The sequence below is a fragment of the Dermacentor albipictus genome, chromosome 10 (genome assembly GCF_038994185.2).
Source record: "Dermacentor albipictus isolate Rhodes 1998 colony chromosome 10, USDA_Dalb.pri_finalv2, whole genome shotgun sequence".
Lineage (NCBI taxonomy): Eukaryota > Metazoa > Arthropoda > Arachnida > Ixodida > Ixodidae > Dermacentor > Dermacentor albipictus.
In genome coordinates, this window is record NC_091830.1 from 35,703,136 (window position 1) to 35,721,467 (window position 18,332).

Sequence of the window (18,332 nt, forward strand, 5' to 3'; positions counted from 1 at the left end):
CCGGCGTCAGCACACGCGCACGAAGCGACCGAAATAGGCAGAAGGGAGCTGCAGCTCAAATAAGTCACTGAAGCCGCACCCCATTCGCCCCAGGAAGTGTACGAAGAGCCGTCTTATCTGTGCCACACCTTGGCGACATCAAGCAGCCGCCTTTCAGCGAGCGACATTTTCATGTCTTCAGTCCAGGCGCATCGACGTGCCAATGAGTTGACTGTGTGTCTATTCATTGTAACGAACCAGACCCGTGGCTGCCCTTCGGAACGACTTCCTTATCTTGATTTTTTGCTTTGCTTTGCTTTGCTTTCCTCCGAGAGTGGGTCACACCCACTATGGTGTGAGCCATAGTGGGTGTGCTTTTTAATTCTCCCTTCCTCTTGCTTCTAGTGCTCACCTTTACGTTGTGTCTTCAGAAATGATAATTGTATTTCTTCCTAAGATGTGGCCGAAAATTCATGGCACTTACTATAAATTATTTTTACCATGATGCGCCCTTTGTTATTTAACGCAGGTATGGTGTCCAGCATCTACTAAATAAGCAAACAAATAAGTAAATAAGTGGGCTCTTTGCCGCAACATAGTTTTCAACAAGTCGGTTCAGACTTCCAAAATTAGACCACTCTGTATATAAGAGCAAGTGCTTTTGGCAGGTTTACTCAGGCCCTTTCGTTATATAAGCACACGTAAAAAAAGCTCACCTCGCCCTCCCTTCCCCCTCGGGACTTATCTCTTCGGGTTGGCTAAGACCTAAATCACCGACCTTGGCGGGCTCGCAGGGTCGCCAGGGGCTGCGTCTCGCTTTGCCTCCGCCGTGCCGGGCCGGCAGCAGTCGGACGCGACCTGGGTCGCAGCCTCTCCACTCGGAAATCAAAACTAGAGCGCCCGTGACGTCATCGTGCGCAAGTTTTCAACTGCTCGCTCGGCGTCGCAAGCCGTTTTGTTTCCCCTACATCTCTCGAGCAGGCCGGGAGCCGACGCGCAGCGTCTCTCAAAATAAGAGCGTCGTGGGCTTATGTCAAAGAGCGAAAGATGAGAAAACGTGAAAGTGGAAAGGGCGAGAGGCAAGCGTCAAATGCTTTTTTTCTTTGCTCGCTTCTTCCTCTTCACAATCTCTCTCTCTCTCTCTCTCCAAGCTTCGAAGCGCAACGCCTTCCGGGTGGCGGGTTTAGCACGGGACTGCTTCGTCTTTTCCCTCCGCTTTTTCCTCCCATTTGCCCTTACTATTATGTTTAACCTTTTCTTTCCAGTTATCGCCTTTCTGGGTCTAGTGCTGCCTCGGGTTCTTTCATATCGCGAATGACGCGCTTCGCAGACCATGCGTCCTAGCCTGCGTTCTCAGTCACGAACGTTTATCTTTTTTTTTCTTTCTGTTTAATCACTCATTTTGTTTGCGTTGTTATTCTTTCTCAGAGCTCTCCCGCAAAGTTTCTCGAGTCGGAAAGCTTAGCGACGCACCGCCTGGTTACGGTTCTGACTTCGCTGGTACCGCAACGATTCCCATCGCGTGTGAATCCGGCGAGATAATGGCAGAAAACATTAGAAAGGCGACATCGAGAGGAAACAGTGACAAATATGGCGCGGAAGAGTTTCTAGCCGGGTTGGTTGTGACGTCGCCGTCAGGAAGATAAAAATACTGCGCGCACGAACGGTTTTCACGAAGAGATATATAAAAAGCGTGTCCTTCTCGGGTGCGCTACTTTTCGTCTCGCGGGAAACGCAGAAATTCTCGAAAGTGTTCGTGTAGCACTAAGATTAGGCGCTACACCTAACATCGCGCCGTCTGCTGTTCGCCCCGGTCAAGAAAGAGAACGAAACTATAGTAGAGCGTAACTGTTTCCCTATAGCAATGGCTGAACAATAATACGTCGCATGACTGGAAATGGCTGAAGCAGCAGTGGTGCCACGGCAGCTGATTCATCAGTTAATCTACTGATAGTTTATATCTTTCTGCTCATTCAGCGATAAAGCGTTTGAATCTACAGATCTTTCTTTTTTGTCTTTTCTACGGAAACGAAAGCAAAGGCTGCTACTTTTCCGGTACGAGTTTAGTGCAGCACCACATGGCAAACGAAAAAAAAAGCGCGGGTTGGCTCAGATGTGACCACGTTCCTCCATTTTCAGATTATAAAACGGTGCGCTACCTATTTCCTGTGATTAAAGATGGCGAATGGGTTGGATGGTAAATCGGGGGAAGTGAGTACACTACTGTGCAGCACAACTATGAAACCACAACCAACCGCTCTTTTGCTGCGACGCTTCTAGCGCCCGCCCTGTGCTCAAGAAGGGAATAGGAAAGCCTACTTACTTCCATGCTCTGAATAGTGCAGACAGGTTGTCAGCTGCTGCCCGCGTTCTGTGGTACCTGCCACATGTGATAGGTCACATGAGCCATTGCTTCCAATCAGTTCACGCATTAACCGGACAACTTCGTCGTGCGCGCTTCATTTACAACTCGCCAGAGGCTCCCCAACAGTGAGGCTTTTCAAGTCCTAACTACCAACCAACGCCTTTGAATAGGCCATATCATGAGGTCTTGAACGTATACTTTTTTATTGTGGGCTTGATTATGGCTTCCCGGATCCCGGCTTTCCCAGAAATATCGCTTAAAAAATCTCGAGGTCACTTTTTTCTCTCTAATCACAATCTCGAGCCAAAATGCTACAAAATAGTACTAATATAAGCACTGAATTTGTGGGTTCGAAAAACCGAGTACGAAAATTTAAATTGATAATCTACTGATTTCTACCGACGTCTCGCGGAAAAAATTCACTACAATATTTTTTATGTGTCGTGGCAACACTGGGGGGCCTATATTTGAGCCCGTTAGCATGGTCGGCAGGGCGCTGCGATGCTGAGCGCGAGGTCGAGGGTGCGATTACAGGTCGCTGCGGCCGCCCCCTTCCCGTAGAGACAAAATGCGAAATAAATTTGCGCACATTGAGTGCTGGATATATATATATATATATATATATATATATATATATATATATATATATATATATATATATATATATATATATATATATATATATATCAGAAATAATAGCCTTTCCTAATATGTCGCATCTCATAGCCCCTGCGTTACTTTAGTTACGTTTGCGTAAACCCTCCTCGGATAATTGTCGGGACCATCTTGAGCACAGGAGGCTTTAGAACGCGTTGTTGCAATTCCCGTTCTCGATAGAAAGTGGACTGAGTGACAGGCTTACAAAAAGCGTGGAGCTCTAGGACGCGTTTTTGTGGAGTTCTTATATTACGGCGCGTTTTCTTTATTTTATTTTTTCCACAAGCTAACCACTCAATCTATTCGCCGCCTGACCTTGCTATCTTTCCCTCTCTTGCTCTCTACCTTCCTATCCTCCGTCGCCTTGTCCGGGCCCGTCAACTGGTCGTCGGTTTCACGTAAACGCCAGCGAGGTAAGGCTGAAACAGCGTCGAGGCGAGCACTAAAGAAATTTAGCCCGTCCGTCCGGCATGTGCGGGCGGTTTGCTGGATGAGTGGGGGCGTAAGCATGAGAGACCAGATTGGTGGCACCAGCTGGCGCTGCAAAGCTCAACCACATAAACACAGAGCCAGTTACTATATTCTTCTTTGCTGCTGTAAATTTTCGACAGCGGCGTAATCGTGTTCACAACTACGCCGCTGACGAAAATTTGCACCACCAGCGAAGCAGTATATATTAGGTTACTGCAATTTTAGGTCTGGGTTTGTCTGGTTGAGCTCTACGCCACCAGGCGCTTGCACCGCTCCGGCCGCTAACGTTTACGCCCCCGACTCTCCGGCGATCCGCCCAAACCACCCCCGTTTGCCGGAATAGCGGACACGCTAAAATATGGAGGTGGGGTGACTCAGCCAACCCGCTTGGCAAGGTGCTTGTAGAGATGATAGCGTCGAGCTGGGTCCAGCTCGACTTCCCGCTTGACTCGGTCGCGTCTAGCTCGTGTAAACGAAGCTTTTGTAGGTCAGGATCGTTCACAGTGCAGTTACTAGAGGCTTTGAGCGTGTCCGGTATTCGGGCAAGCATGGGCGGTTTGCCGGTTTAGCGGGAGCGCAAACGTGAGCGGCCAGATTGGTGGCGCCAGCTGGTGGCGCAAAGCTCAACCACACAAACACAGAGCTAATTGCTATATTCTGCTTAGCTGCTGGTGTAAATTTTCGACAGTGGCGTAATCATGTTCACAATTACGCCGCTGCCAAAAATTTGCACGAGTAGTAGCGAAGCAAGATATGGTGAGTTACTGCAGTTTTAGCTCTGCGTTTGTCTGGTTGAGCTCTACAACACCAGGCGGCTTCACCGCTCCGGCCGCTCCCGTTCCATCAGGTATTCCGCCCAAACCGCTCCCGGTTGCCGGAATAGCGCACAAGCTAAAAGTCTCTACTTTCTTCTTCCGTTAACTTCGCACTCTCCCACCGGCACTTCTAAGCTAGTCAGCTGTCATTATTATTATTAATAGTAGTAGTAGGAGCAGTATCACCATCATTATCATCATTATCATCATTCGCTCCACGCTGGCTGTTTCCTCTCAAATGCTCTCCTTGAGCATTGAGCCCTTGGCGACACCGTTCCTCGCCTTCGCCACCGCACATCGGCGAGCGTCGACCTGCGCACTCTCTACGCCAGCGCCAACTCGGGCGCAACGTTGAACGCGCGCGCGACTGCGTACAACGCGCAACGACATCCATCGCGACGAAACGCCCGCCCACATGCGAACCACTGCTTCTCGGCGCGCCAGCTCCATTACCGCGCGACTATATACCTTCTGACACCTTTTGCAGGCACACCTGCGCACCTTGCCCACACTCGAGCTCGGCGAGAGAACCTCGCTCATCCGCTCGCACGTATAAGCGACAAAAAACGCCGCCCCGCCGGAGCTTAGCCTCCCGTTCCCCTTATAGCCGGCCCGAAGAGGCATCGGCAGACGCTCGCCGGTCGTTTCAACCAGCGGTCTCCATACGACGAGTCTATTCCCCTTCCACTCTCTGATACTACGCCGTCGGGTCTAGACGCTGCGTCTTCATTTCCTGCGCTGCTGCAAGCCGGTACTTGGAAAAGCTCAGCGCTTTCATCCTAGGAAAGCTGGGGAGATCGTCGGCGAGCGAAAAACCCCTCCCGATGCTTCTTCTTACGCTCCCGCCCCCACCCCACCCCACCCTTCTTTTCCTGGTTTTAGCGCGAGCGTCGCTTGCTTACTCTTCATTTTGCTTTTGTTTTTATTTCACACGAATAACTGCACCGTTCATATAAGCACGTCTCTTTCTATGCTCCGACTCGCCAATTCGACGCAGTGCGGCAAAATACGATGTGCCTGTATTTCAACACCCGCCGTAGACGTCGAGATAGAAAGCGGCCATATTAGGTCTCGTTCCCTTTCTGAAGAAGCCGGCAAGAAAAGTCAACTTCGCGAAGACAGTCGTCCAAGCCGGAAGTGTCGTAGGCTACCTTGCAGGGCAAACAAAATGGCGGCGGCGCCGAATGCTTGGAAGCTCGACGGCAAGGTCGCCTGCGTACGGAAAAGCATAGTCAGGCTTTCTCGCGTGCTTGATCTAAGCTGGATTCTGTTTTTTCGTAGGTCTCCACCCATAGTGTGTTAAACTACAGCGACAATACGTGCTTTTTCTAGCTCTTCTTCTTGTCGACGCAAGGCGGCATGAGTTCACAGAGTCATATCCTTCAAGTGCGTTCCATCACTTGTGTTTGAAGCTGTCTCTCTAGCACGCAAAGTAGACTGTCTTTATTGCGGATTAGCATTCAAACATACGATGTGTATTTGCGTCAGCCAACGAGAAAACGCGGTGATGCAGTCGGTGATCGCTAATGGCACCCCGCTTAGAATTGGAATGGCGATAAAAAGACACGTCGCCTGTGTGAACGAATTACGTGTTATTGAATGATAATGTAGCATCCTGCCTGTTTTCCTCTTCCGTGTCTTCCTCCTGCCTGTATCACGTAAAGCTGCGTGCAACAGTTACAGTCCCATCCCTGTATCTTTCCCGCTGCTTGTTTTTCCTTCACAAGTGCGCCAGTCGTCCCTGGGTGATCTCCAGCGTTGACCAATCAACACTCCCTTCAGCTTTCAACACCAACTCTTCTGGAACGGGGACGTTCCCTCCAGTTCTGCCAGGGGGAACGAATTCGAGTTCTCGGAAAATGTGCCGAATCACCGCCGGAGCTTTTCTTTCCTTTTATGTGTGTGTGCAGCAGACACAGGTTTTCGCCAGTTACCAGTAATCGACGCTGTAAGTCCTTCTCCTCAATGTAGACAAAGACCAAAGAACGACCCTTTTTTTGCGAAACCCAGAAAAAGAGCTTTGTGTCTCCCTCCTCCAATCTGCCGTCGTGATGAATTTCTTTTGTTGCTTTTTTGAAGCGCTACAGCTTACACACGCCAATAGGGCTAAGGAAACAAAAGTACAAAACAGCGCTTCGCTCAAGCTATAAGGGAGATAAGGGAAAAACAAAACGACAGGACAGCACTTCGCTGACGACACAATTCAAATTTCTGAGTGAAGCGCTGTCAGGTCGCGAGTGAAGTGGGGTCCTGTCGTTTCTGGTTTCTTGCCCCTCTCTGTGTGCGACAGCTGTTGCTTGTCAAAACAAGATGCATCGCGATTAGCATTGACCAACCAGCCAGTGTGGCCACCTTGCTGCACGCAGCCACCCTTGATCGTGCTGCGACGCCAAACGAACTGAAGCTTCAGGGAGATGATTAGTAGCGTGCAACGGGCGCTGGCTCATTCTCTCATTCTCCGAAACACGGGGTTGGCTCATGTTACCGACTGCCTAACGCGAGCCGGCTCCGCCATAGCCTTCGATGTACTGCACGTAATTCTTAGACAGAGTCTACAGTAGGGCACGTTGCCTTTCCACGAAGCACTCGTCGAAGGTCCTTTGATCTGCTGCTTAGTGATTCCCGTCCTACGTAGCAATACCCCGCCACACTCCCCCCTTTGCCCTCTTCCCGCTTCACCTTTTAACGTCCGTGCAACTCCCCGAATCTCCCGTACTTCGTGCTAAAGGTTCCCCGCTTTTCGACTTGCTTCTTTCTTCGCCTTCTGACGGCCATTGATGCAGCCCTATTAGCCTCAGCTTTCGGCAGTATGGCCCCCATTCGTCCCTGTGTCTGTGTATCTGCTTCTTCTCTAGCTTGGCTTGCGGCTTGCGTCGGTTCTAAGCTAAGCGCTGAGGCGGTGTTGCCGGTCTGCCATCAACAACCACAGCCCAATATGGTTTCTTTCTTTCTTTCTTTTTTTCTTATTCTTCCTTGTATCATGACACCCATATCTTCTTTCGCACTTCTTACTGTTTATCTCCTTGTCAGTGTCTTTCGCTTTGTTTATGCGTGTCGCTTCAAAAGCAGCCCCGCCCGAATGGATTCGCTTTCCTGTAGCCTTGAGAGCATATATATAGTGAAGTTGATAGGGCGTGTTCTCTGTGTTTTATATTTTTTTTTTGCTTCTCTTTTCTCTTCAGCGTTACGGCCACCTTGGTTTCTCTTCTTTTAACGGCTTACTTTTTTTTCGTTCTCCCTTGTCTTCCTTGTTTGCTTTTTACAGCGTTCGCAACTTCAAACGTGAAGTCCAGTATACTCCAATTAATTATATTGTTTCCAGTTACACAAGCATTCATTCGTGACCGCGGTCTAATTCAGACTCCGCAACGTACACTTAGGACTACTGTTTGCTTATAAACAAACTACAGAGTGATTACACGTCGCAGTCCACACGTAAAAGTGTTAGCATGCATTAAGTGCGTGCATTAAAAGTGCATGCATGCAATTTACATGCATTGTGCACTTATAATGCCATAGATTTTGTCTTTTGCTGGAATCCCCCAGCGTTCCTGTATTTTCTGGAACTACCTCTGGTTAACCTCCCTGACATTCCATACGTCCTTTCTCATACTTTCTGGTTACGATAAGTGACGTACCCGAATGCAGTGATACTTCGTGATGCATTGAGTGAGCCGATTAAATGATACATGCAATGGAAGTGATCTACTTAGTGATTTATTGAGTGAGCTGACTGAGAGAGATGAGTGATTGACCAGGGTGATTTGTGAGGTGGTGAGTCAGCGAGTGAACGAGTGGTGTCGAATACGGAGCGGGAATGACGCCTCGTTCGCTCCACAAAAGTATTACGTCAAACATAAACGTTGCAGCAACATAAACATCTACAACATTTGTCTTAGGGTGCGGAAATAAAATCCTCACAAAGTTAATTCAGAAGTCTGGAGCCTCAGTAGACGGTCGCTTGTAGAAGAGACCATCTGAAAGGAATTTATTTTCTTCGCAGTGATCAAGTTTCGACGCAGCAGCTGAAGCGACCACACCTTGCTTCGTTCATCTTCACTTAATTTACGCTAAACGACTCGACCGAGTAGTTTCGGCGGCCGCAATTTTCCGCCGTCACTTTCCTAATTATGCCGTCACCTTCGTCTCACATTTAGTCCTGTATTTTCTCGTCTGCTGTGAGAACCTTCACGTGGCAAATCGCTGAATGTTTTTTGTTTGCTTTTTGTTCGGGTCTCTGTAGGCTCAGTGCACCGTGCCGTGAGTTGAATGTTATTTCACTCTCACCGTTTCTCTTCATTTATTTATTTTTTTGTTTCCTTAGCGACAATTTCCTGAATGACAGAGTTTGACAGCTAATCAGCCACGGCCGAATGGCCTTCCTCCCCAAGATTAACATAGCTTTTCTTAGCTGCTTATGCTGGCTTCCAGTAGACTACATTAATCCTAGGAACATGCACACATGCAAAAAAGAAGTTCTAATCTCTTCAAGGCTTAGCTCCATAGCGGTGCAGTTTCCAGCTTCAGCGTTCTTCCTACAACAAGGCGGAGACGTTCACATTCTTGATCTTCTTGAACACGTGCGTTACTGCTGGAAATTGCTATTTCCTGGCCACTTGACCTGGCCGTTAATTATTTGGACCGAATTTCGTACAACGCTAACTGCAGTAGTAGGCTCGTGACACTTGCGCAGTCTGATCGGCTCACTTGTTGAGTGACACTTTAGTCTTGACATGCACATGCTGTGTGCAACAATAATAACAATAAAGATAACAACACTGATTTCAAATTACCCTTGTCTTGCGTCAGCTGAGCATGCTTTCTCTGCAGACTGACATCTTGTGTTGTTGAGCTCCAGGTAACTCGTTCGATCCCACGGTGGCCGCATGTCAATGAGAGTGAAACGCTCATGTGCGTCGATTTAGGTGCAGGTTACAGAACACCGTGTGGCCTTAATTATGCAGGTGATCACCGCTACGGCACGCCTCATAATCAGATCGTGGTTTTAGCTGATGAAACTGCAGAGTTTAATTATTAAATAATTGAGACATCGCTGCCATTCTGTTGGCACCCGTTTTCTCGCTTCGATAGACCATAACGGCCCACAGTGCCGCCATAAGCAATGCGCGGCCGGCTGAACTCCACCACCTGCTGTTACTAGCGGGCTTCAATCGGTGCCTGTATCCAACAACATTCAGTTATTTTCATTTTATTCAAAAAACAGGCAACCGCGTCGCGTTATTTCATATATATGCCAACGTGAAGTCACAACCTGGAGGCTTACGAAAAGGGTGCTACCAGAGTCCTTCCATGTTTTTCCATGGAAGGACTCTGGTGCTACTTAAATTCTGGACGACGCAACGAGCTATGGAAAGTGTGGCAGGGGGCGGAAGAAAGTGATGTGGGCGGATGAGGTTAAGAAGTTTGCGGGGACAGTATGGCCACAATTAGCACACGACCGGGGTAGTTGGAGAAGTATGCGAGAGGCCTTTGCCCTGCAATGGGTGTAGCCAGGCTGATGATGATGATGAAGTCAGTGAAGATGCAACGTTCCTCTTTTCGTTAGTAAGAACCTGTAAATCTGCGAAAAATGCTTTCCGGTTTTATTTGATTACTTAAAGTACCTTCAGGATCCACTTATGGCGCAGTGAGCAATCGCAAACGTGTCAATTGGAATGTGCTAGGGGACCCCATACAATAATCAAAAGCAATTAATTAAATAATATTTCGAGATAAAAGGCATACTAGCTGTAAGTACACACGACTGCCGCTACTATGCAGTCGGTACGATTTCTCTAGAGCCATTGGTTTATTTTTTTTTTTAGATCTTGCTCCATGTTAACTGGGACGCTCGGTATATCCGTTGAGCATTGCGTGGTTAAAGGGCAACTGCAGCGTTTTTTTACCGGTGTTAGTAAATTGTCGTTTTCAAATGGCATTGACAGTCTTGTTACCGGTAGGGTGGTTCAATTTGCTCAGAAATTCATCAATAATTTATATCAGCAATAAACGAGTTACCGAAACCGAAAGGGGTAGCTGCTTCGCATGACATCACGATGAGTGGATGACGTCATACCCTACACTACCATAATCGAAACACGCAGAACGCCTGCTAAACATCCAGTATACTTGGCGCTAACGCCAAAGAAGCGAAGCTGGTTGTGTCTCCTGACGACACAGGGAGATTGCACAGATCTTCCCAACCAGACAGCGGCGATTTAAGCGACGATTTCAGCGACAATGGCGGCGTAGTCTCCGACGTCACAAACACAGGGTGGCCAGTAGAAAGTCATGAGTCGGGGACGCAACCAATCTTTAAAATTCATTTTCAGGAAAACTGAGTGACCCGTAGCCGCATAATTTGGTACTGGTAATCAGAGTGCAAAGGAGAACGTATATTGAAAATTTTAATAAGATCAATGGACATCGAAAAATCTACTGAGTTGCCATTTAATACACCGGCGCTTACACTTCTCTGAGCCTTTAAGTTACCTTCCTTTGCAGCAGTTCATTCGAGAGATAAAACATGCTTATCAAGAAACAGGACACAATAATATTTTCCAAGAGCACTTTTTATCGGGCAAGGGTGAAACTTTTCACTTAGGCGTATAGTTCTCCTGGAGAGAAAGTACTGCCCGGTCTGCCCCGCTTTCAACGGACTAGGCGTGTTTGCATTAGAATAAGGCACGCGCTGAAATCCGATTCTGAAGTGGACTACAGTATGGCACTTTCAGTTCGAAATTCGACCAACCTTTCCCCGCAGACTCGTCTTCCTTTTTTTTTCTTTTATAATTTCTTATCGCCTTTCCTTTCTGCACGCTTCGTGTGCTTTACCGATTCCTCGTTTCAGATATAGCGTTATACGATCAACCCATTTGCATTTAGAGAAGTGAGATCACATCTCCGCGTGCTTTCAAATCGACCGCGCCATCGAAGCCGGCCCATTCGAGACTGCAGTTCCGCGAAAAAGGAGCTTTCCAATCACCTACGCAAAGACTTGTGCTGCCCCGCAGTGGCGAGCTTAGGGCCGGTATTTCTCCATAGGCCCCGGGGTGAGAGCCGTGACAATAGGCGACCACTCACAACGACCGGTTCCAGAGCTCGAGGCCTTCGAAATGGCCAGATTGAAATCAGACTCCCGGCCCGATCTACCTGGTGTAATGAACAGCGCGAATAACATCAAAGAAAAGTCGCAGACGAGGGAACGTATCGATAAAAACGCGAGCGCTCTCTTTAAACCAGAGGTTCATTGATAACACGTAACGATTGTGTACTGAATAGTTTATGGTCTGCCCGGCTGTCACTATAGCGACCGCGTTGGCACGCCTTGACGACAGGCCACTTTCAGAACAGTCGGTCTTGGAATGCCGACACGAACTATCGTCGCACTGAAAGTCGGTCAAGGCTTTGTTGGCCGTTTTACGTGGCAGTGGCCTATTAGAAAGCCTATAATGATCCCATTCCTTCCCTTTTCATTTTTTTCGCGCTTTTATTTTTGTAATCGCTCTTCTTTCTGTCTTCCCCTTTCCCCTCCACTACTGCAGGGTAGCTAACCGGAGGTTTTAGCTGTGGTTAACCTCCATGCCTTTCTCTCATTTGCATCTCTCTCTCTCTCTCTCTCTCTCTCTCTCTATCTATCTATCTATCTATCTATCTATCTATCTATCTATCTATCTATCTATCTATCTATCTATCTATCTATCTATCTATCTATCTATCTATCTATCTCTCTCTCTCTCTCTCTCCCATATTCATGAGTCATTCCTACACTTTTCTCATCTTCGGTGGTGTGGCTCGTAAGTTACAGACAATTGCGTCTTGTTTTGCAGCGTTGTGCGCATCATCTCTACCTTCGTCGCGGTGCGCTTCATAGTTAATGGCGCGCATTGAATGACGTGCCTACAGATCTTAACATTCAAAGATGGCGCTCTGGCAGAGGGATTGCCGGCAAGTCACTCGCGAATAGATTATCCTGCAGCCATCTTCATCATAATCATCATTGTCCAGCTTCCGAATGCAGCATACTATTACCGCTGTATTCATCTCCAGACGGAACCGTTTGCTATGCAGTTTGCTAAAATGTAATTAAAGAGCTGCTCATTGGTCTTTATGTTGAGGGGGATGTATCTACATTTAGCAACACTGATAAGGACTCCATCTCGTGAACTTCCCGCTGAAGCTATATAGCTTAAAAGTGTAGTGTCGGCAGTTTTTTGGGGCAAGCGTGAAACACTGAATGTTAGTCTCGGTGCATAACCAAAATGACCACGCACGTTTCCGTTATGGTCCACGACTACATTTACGCACTGCATTGTGGCTTCTCTAAATGATATGCCGAGTCACAACTGCGCTTATCATTCCGGTATAAATGGGAAAGCGCGCCATATGAGAGGGTACTACTTTAGAAAAGTTATTAAAGCATAAAAGCAGCATTCGGCGTTAGCATTACAGCACACAGCATCAAGGAATGTAGCGGGCGCACATCCAGAGAGCCGCTGGGGCTTCGCTATTAAAAATAAATACGAACGTGGAAGCTTCAAACGCTGCATAGGTTACACAGGTATAACATTTTGCTGGTAACGTCCAGCTCTGTCTCATTTCCACACAGTGACGCCGTGAAAGTGTCGCTGCCTTGGCCGAAAAATTATGTTTGTACTTTTATAAGCTGCAGTGTGGGATTTGCCATTTAGCTCTCCAGGTAACGAGTCAAATTAGAGACAGCGTTGAGTGGTTGTAGAAAGCCTTGTGAAGTACGCCCCCTCCCATCCCCCGTCATAAGAAAAAAAAAAGAAGTGCGTGGGCACAGGACGCTATTACTGCTATTAGTGATGGGCTGCTGAGACTTGTCACAAATGACGGCTCCGAAAAATATTTATTTCCGCTTTGCTTTGTGCTCGCATATTTACGCGCTACGTGTATTACCGTTTCTTCCGTGTAGAAAGCAAGAAAGAAAAAGAAATGAAGGAGCAAACGAAAGAAGGAAGGGAAGAAAGAGTGAATGAAGAAATTAATGAGGCAATAAATGAAGTGGGAAAAAAAACAACCAAGCAAACAAAGAAAGAAGGAAGGACTGAGTGAAGGAAGAAGGAATGAAGCAAAAGAAATAAAAAAGCGAAAGGAAGAAGGCATGAAAGAAAGATGGAAGCAAGGAACGAATGAATGAATGAATGAAGGAAGTAACAAGATATAGTAGGGCATGCGAGAGCTGTGAACATGACGTCTCAAACAGCAGCGTTAGGTGTTACGTTCCCGAGCGTGCAGTTGAAATTATGCGAAGATTTCGCTTACATTTCACAGCCCATTAACGGTAACCGAAACCCGGCGCACGGTCACAAAAAAAAGAAACAAAACAAAAAAACAAATACGCTCACTTTTCGCGTGCTGCTAAATCTGCGGACTCAACTTGCATGCTTACCTACCTAGTGGGGAAGACAGTAATTAGGCAAAAAAGAAAAATAAAGAAAGAAAGAAATAAATAAAAATGCAGGCAGTATTGCGCACTCAGCCTAACGACTTTGATTAGTTTAGCTGACGCTGCAACTTTGCAGTTGTGCTTATTTTAAGCATAATTTTTTTCCTATTCTTTCTTTCGTCGGAGCCATGACCTCACATTTTGCGCCCTTTCGCTCACTACCTTTGATTATATTGGGTTCGATTTCTCGATGCATAAGCATGCCTTCAAGGCATCCCTCCCCCCCCCCCCCCCCAGAGCAGCAATCTCATATGAAGTTAGGATCCGCGCAATAAAAACAACAGCAACGCATTTTCATCAGCACTTCGTCACGTCAGTGACGAAATGTGGCTTATGGTAGGTTGGCGTAATCCACGAGTTAAGCTCAAAGTTGCCCCTGCCGCACTTCATAGCTTTCCCATCCCATGGTCATATATTTACTTTCTTTCTTTCTGCCGTCTTCTTTTTTTGCTCTCACCCATCTGATTATATTATTTAGTTATTGTGCGCCGGAGATGTTGGCTATAAGCACAATGCATGCCGGCTTCCAAAAACATCAATTTAACTTTCTTTCTGTCCTTCATTCGATGATGTGAGTCGCTTGCCATTATGTTTATCGGTTCGAGGATCGAGACACGGAAGGGGTTAAGCTTCTGGAAGGCCCCGCAAAGCCACCGCGTCCCCTGGCGCTATTCCTGAAACAGAAAATAATAAGAAAGAAAGACGGCAGGTTTCAGCTTCTCACAACACAGGGTCGAGCCCCCTAAACGCCCATCCCGGAGCTCTGGTAGTAAGCGCAGCCGGGTCAAAGCGAAAAGAAAAAACAAAGCCCAACCTTTGGGGATAAAAAGAAAAACGAGAGAGGTTTGCAAAGCTCCAAGAAGAAGCAAGTGTGCTCAACCGCGCTAAGACGAGAAGAGGGTCAGGTCACGTGAAGTGAAGCGGCTCTAAACGAGCGCGCTGTTTCCCACTCGGAGAAGTGCCAGGCCGACAATCTCTTTCTCCCTCTCTCTCACTCGTTTGTTTCGTTTCGAAACTTTCTTGTCTTTCGGGTGTCTATTTTGCCAGTCTCGCAAGAGCGTCACAAACAGCGCCAAAACAACATCCTTCTGCTCGGCCTCTGATCCTTTCCTCTCCCTTCCGCGACCCTCTCACTCATTCAACTTTCACTTCCTTCAGTCGACAGCCTCGTCGGCCTCGATGAGAAGAGGAGAGGGTGTCTTAGGGTGAGGGAACGGTAGGAAAGGGAAAGGGAGAGTTGGCTTAGCGGGATTCAAACTCGATGAGAACGGGGAGGGGGGGGGGGGAGAAGGAGCACCCTCCAACAGTGTCCCGAGCGAGGCGACGCCCCTGCATCCTTCTCGCGTGGAGTGGGATTCATAGCCCGGCGAAGAGCTCACGAAGTCAAGAGTCGAGCGTCTCTGAAGCACGGGTCAGCTTGTCCAATGACCTCCTCCGCTGAGCCATCGTCGATGCTACGAGGTGCGCCGCTTCGACTTCGAGTTAGATGACCCTTGACACCGTCGCGGCTAGTACGGCGTGTCAACAAATCGTTCGAGTGAGGCAAACAAGACCCTCTTCTTCATCTCTTTCCTTTCCTCGTAAACCCTTCCCGTTTCGGGAAGTGACTGGACACATTTGGCGTAAGCGTGTGGAGCGGTGCGCCGAAAACAGTTGAACGACCGAAGAACCCGCGGAGTCCGTGTCCTTCGGACAGCGCGTGCAAGCAACCGCCTCGACAAAGCTGAAAAACGTTGTGCGTCATTCGACGTGGTACACTCTGTGTTCTAGCGGTCATCTGAAACGTTCGTGTAGCTCCAGGGCGGGGTCCAGGTGAGATCTACGAAGGTCGCAAACTGCAGCCACCGACGGGTGTGACCCCCGGTGTGACTCCGACACGTGACACCTGCACGCCACTACAGTTTGGCGTTTCGCGTGGAACCGCACCTGGCTGGTAGCACAGCCAAGCTCTTGGTACTCTTGGTACTCTTGTTACCCGTGAGCGCCCTTCAAAGACTCCTGTGGGGTGTGAGGGGTGACACTTCACGCGTTTGAGGCTCGGCACCGGTGGAGGACGCTTGTTCCTGTGTTCAAGGACAGCCCCCCAACTGGAACTGTTTCGCCACCTCGTTACCGCATTCATCCTTATATTCATCGAGCGAAGCACGTGAGTGTTTATTCACTGCGTTCTTAGAGCAACGGCCCATTTAAGCCACTTGTAAGTTCGTACGTGGCATGTAATGCCAAAGAGATGCGCGGGAAATGTTGAAAAATACGAAGGGGAGCCTTTGACTCAAGGGAACGTACACTCTTTAATGCTGGCATATTCTTGAACAGCCGGCAATAGTCCAGTCTATATATATGTGTGTGTGCGTAAATTTTAAATCACAGCTTGTATGAGGATCTCTAATGCGCCAAATTTTATTTGCTTGTCGAGCTATCTGACATGCTTTACTCTCTGCATAAAGACCTGGCTTTCGGCATCATGACTGAGCAATGCCTGGCGCTCTGCTTTGCTCCAATGCACACCGACCCATACATGAAGCAATTTTGTTTTGACTCCCTCTAGCCCCAAGTGCAACGTCGTTGCCGAATGCGCCCGTGGAAGCTGTCCTTCAAAGGGGAAAAAAATTTAAGGTATCAGTACTCGCGTTCATGCATTTCTCGGGATTTCCGAAACTTTTTTTTGCATCCACAACGCCACTTGTTTATCAGGGACAAGCAATTGTTAATCTCATTCTCCGCTGTATAAGTCAGCGAAGCGAATCATACAAGTTCTCTTTTTTTTTCTGCACTCGCAGCGCTAAGCAGTTATCGGGGAGCTGCCGAGAAAAACAAGGGATCTTTGAGAACGCGCAGCTTAATCAACATTCTCCTGGTATGCCGTCATCTCCTTATCCCTTAAAATCGGATTTTCGCGGCGTACGTGATTAAATCTTGACGACAGGAATTCCTGAAGGGTGACAAAATGCAAAATACAGCGATTACCGTGTCATCTTAACTTTCTCCTCCAATACTTAGAGTAGCTTAAAAAAGAGATATTACCTAATTTATGGGTTTAGTTACTGTTGTTCTATTATATCATACATGGGCTGCTGTGGAGAGATTGTGTGAAAGAGAACATTGGCTACTCCACTCTCTTTGTAATAAATCACTAAATAAAGTAATAAATGGTACTTTTAGCCCTTCAATTCAGCGCTGTTTTTTTGTGTGTGTGTTTAAAACCAGTTCGTCTGACCCCACGAACACTCTAACGAAAACAAACAAGTCTGCGAATGTTTCCCAAAGCTTGATGGACGAGCGTGTTGGTGACTTTTCGTGCGGTAAACCCGTGGTGTCGATCTTACACGCAAGTCTTTTCCCGAGCTCCTGTTTGCGAAACTATTTAACTGTTGAATGTCTTAATTATCCAATAATCTGACGCCCAAACATCAGAAACGTAAATAACTGAAACTAGCTTACTTCTTCAGTCATGCGTCTCCGATCTTGCTGGTTTAATAATTCATTATTTGATGATTTACCCCGTTCCATCAGATGCAATAGGGTATTGAGCAGAGAATCCTTTTTTCGGATGCGAATAGCTTTATTAACCTCTCCTAGCGCCAAGCCTTAATTAGGGTGACAATTTGTATTCCCTTTTCGTTGAACGCTGCGGACGCTGGATTATTACCTGCATTTGCCTCGGTAAAAACTAGAACTGCAAACCTAATCTGCTAGAAACAGGTAAAATTTTCCCGATTATGTCTCCAAAACATTCCCCGTATAAAATGCGACACTCAGATTAATCGTAATCACGTCGTATGTAATTTCCTTGAATATAATGAGGACGAAGCCTAAAGTGGAACGCCGCAAGTTTATCTCGTAAAGGCCGCTTGAAGGAAGTCCTCCCTAGCCACGTCTGGCACATTAAAGGCAACGACCTCGTTTCTTGTGATAGTGACGCCAATTTTGTTAAGATATGCGGTGGCAAAGTCGAAAGGTCACAAGGTTGCACGTGTGCTTAAAAAATTAAAAGAATGCAAAATACAGCGATTACCGTGTCATCTTAACTTTCTCCTCCAATACTTAGAGCAGCTTAAAAAAGAGATATTACCTAATTTATGGGTTTAGTTACTGTTGTTCTATTATATCATACATGGGCTGCTGTGGAGAGATTGTGTGATAGAGAACATTGGCTACTCCACTCTCTTTGTAATAAATCACTAAATAAAGTAATAAATGACAATACTATAACAAACGAGTCAATTAAAAATGACATTGAAACTAATAAAGATGATGCCGCATAGGAGAGTTCAGTTGAGGTGCGTCTATGTGGCTTACAACATAATGATACATACGTTTTGTGGTCCTCATCATGTCCAACAAAAAGGTCACGAGGTCGTTTTTCAATGGGTACCTGGCCATTGTGGAATCAGTGGCAATGATTCCGCCGATAATGCTGCTCGCACAGCACATCATGAAGAGCAGAGCGTTCAAATTCCGCTTTCGAGGACAGACGCCGCAAGGCAGCTTCGACACCTGGCACACAATCTCACAGTGACCGAGTGGAACTCGCCAAACTTACGACTTACGCGACTGCATCGACTAAACCCCT

At 47.2% G+C, this 18,332-nt stretch overlaps 1 protein-coding gene across 27 annotated transcripts in view; it reads left to right on the forward strand.

The window, feature by feature from the left end:
• Positions 1–18,332, forward strand: part of LOC139050998 (uncharacterized) — a 458,593-nt gene that overhangs the window by 377,429 nt on the left and 62,832 nt on the right. Inside the window, exon 1 of one of the 27 annotated variants that reach the window (XM_070527967.1) lies at positions 15,086–15,905. The exons of the other annotated variants lie outside the window; for them this stretch is intronic. The gene's annotated coding sequence lies outside the window, so the exon portion shown is untranslated. Of the gene's footprint in view, positions 1–15,085; positions 15,906–18,332 lie in introns of those variants that run through there. 27 annotated transcript variants of the gene reach the window in all.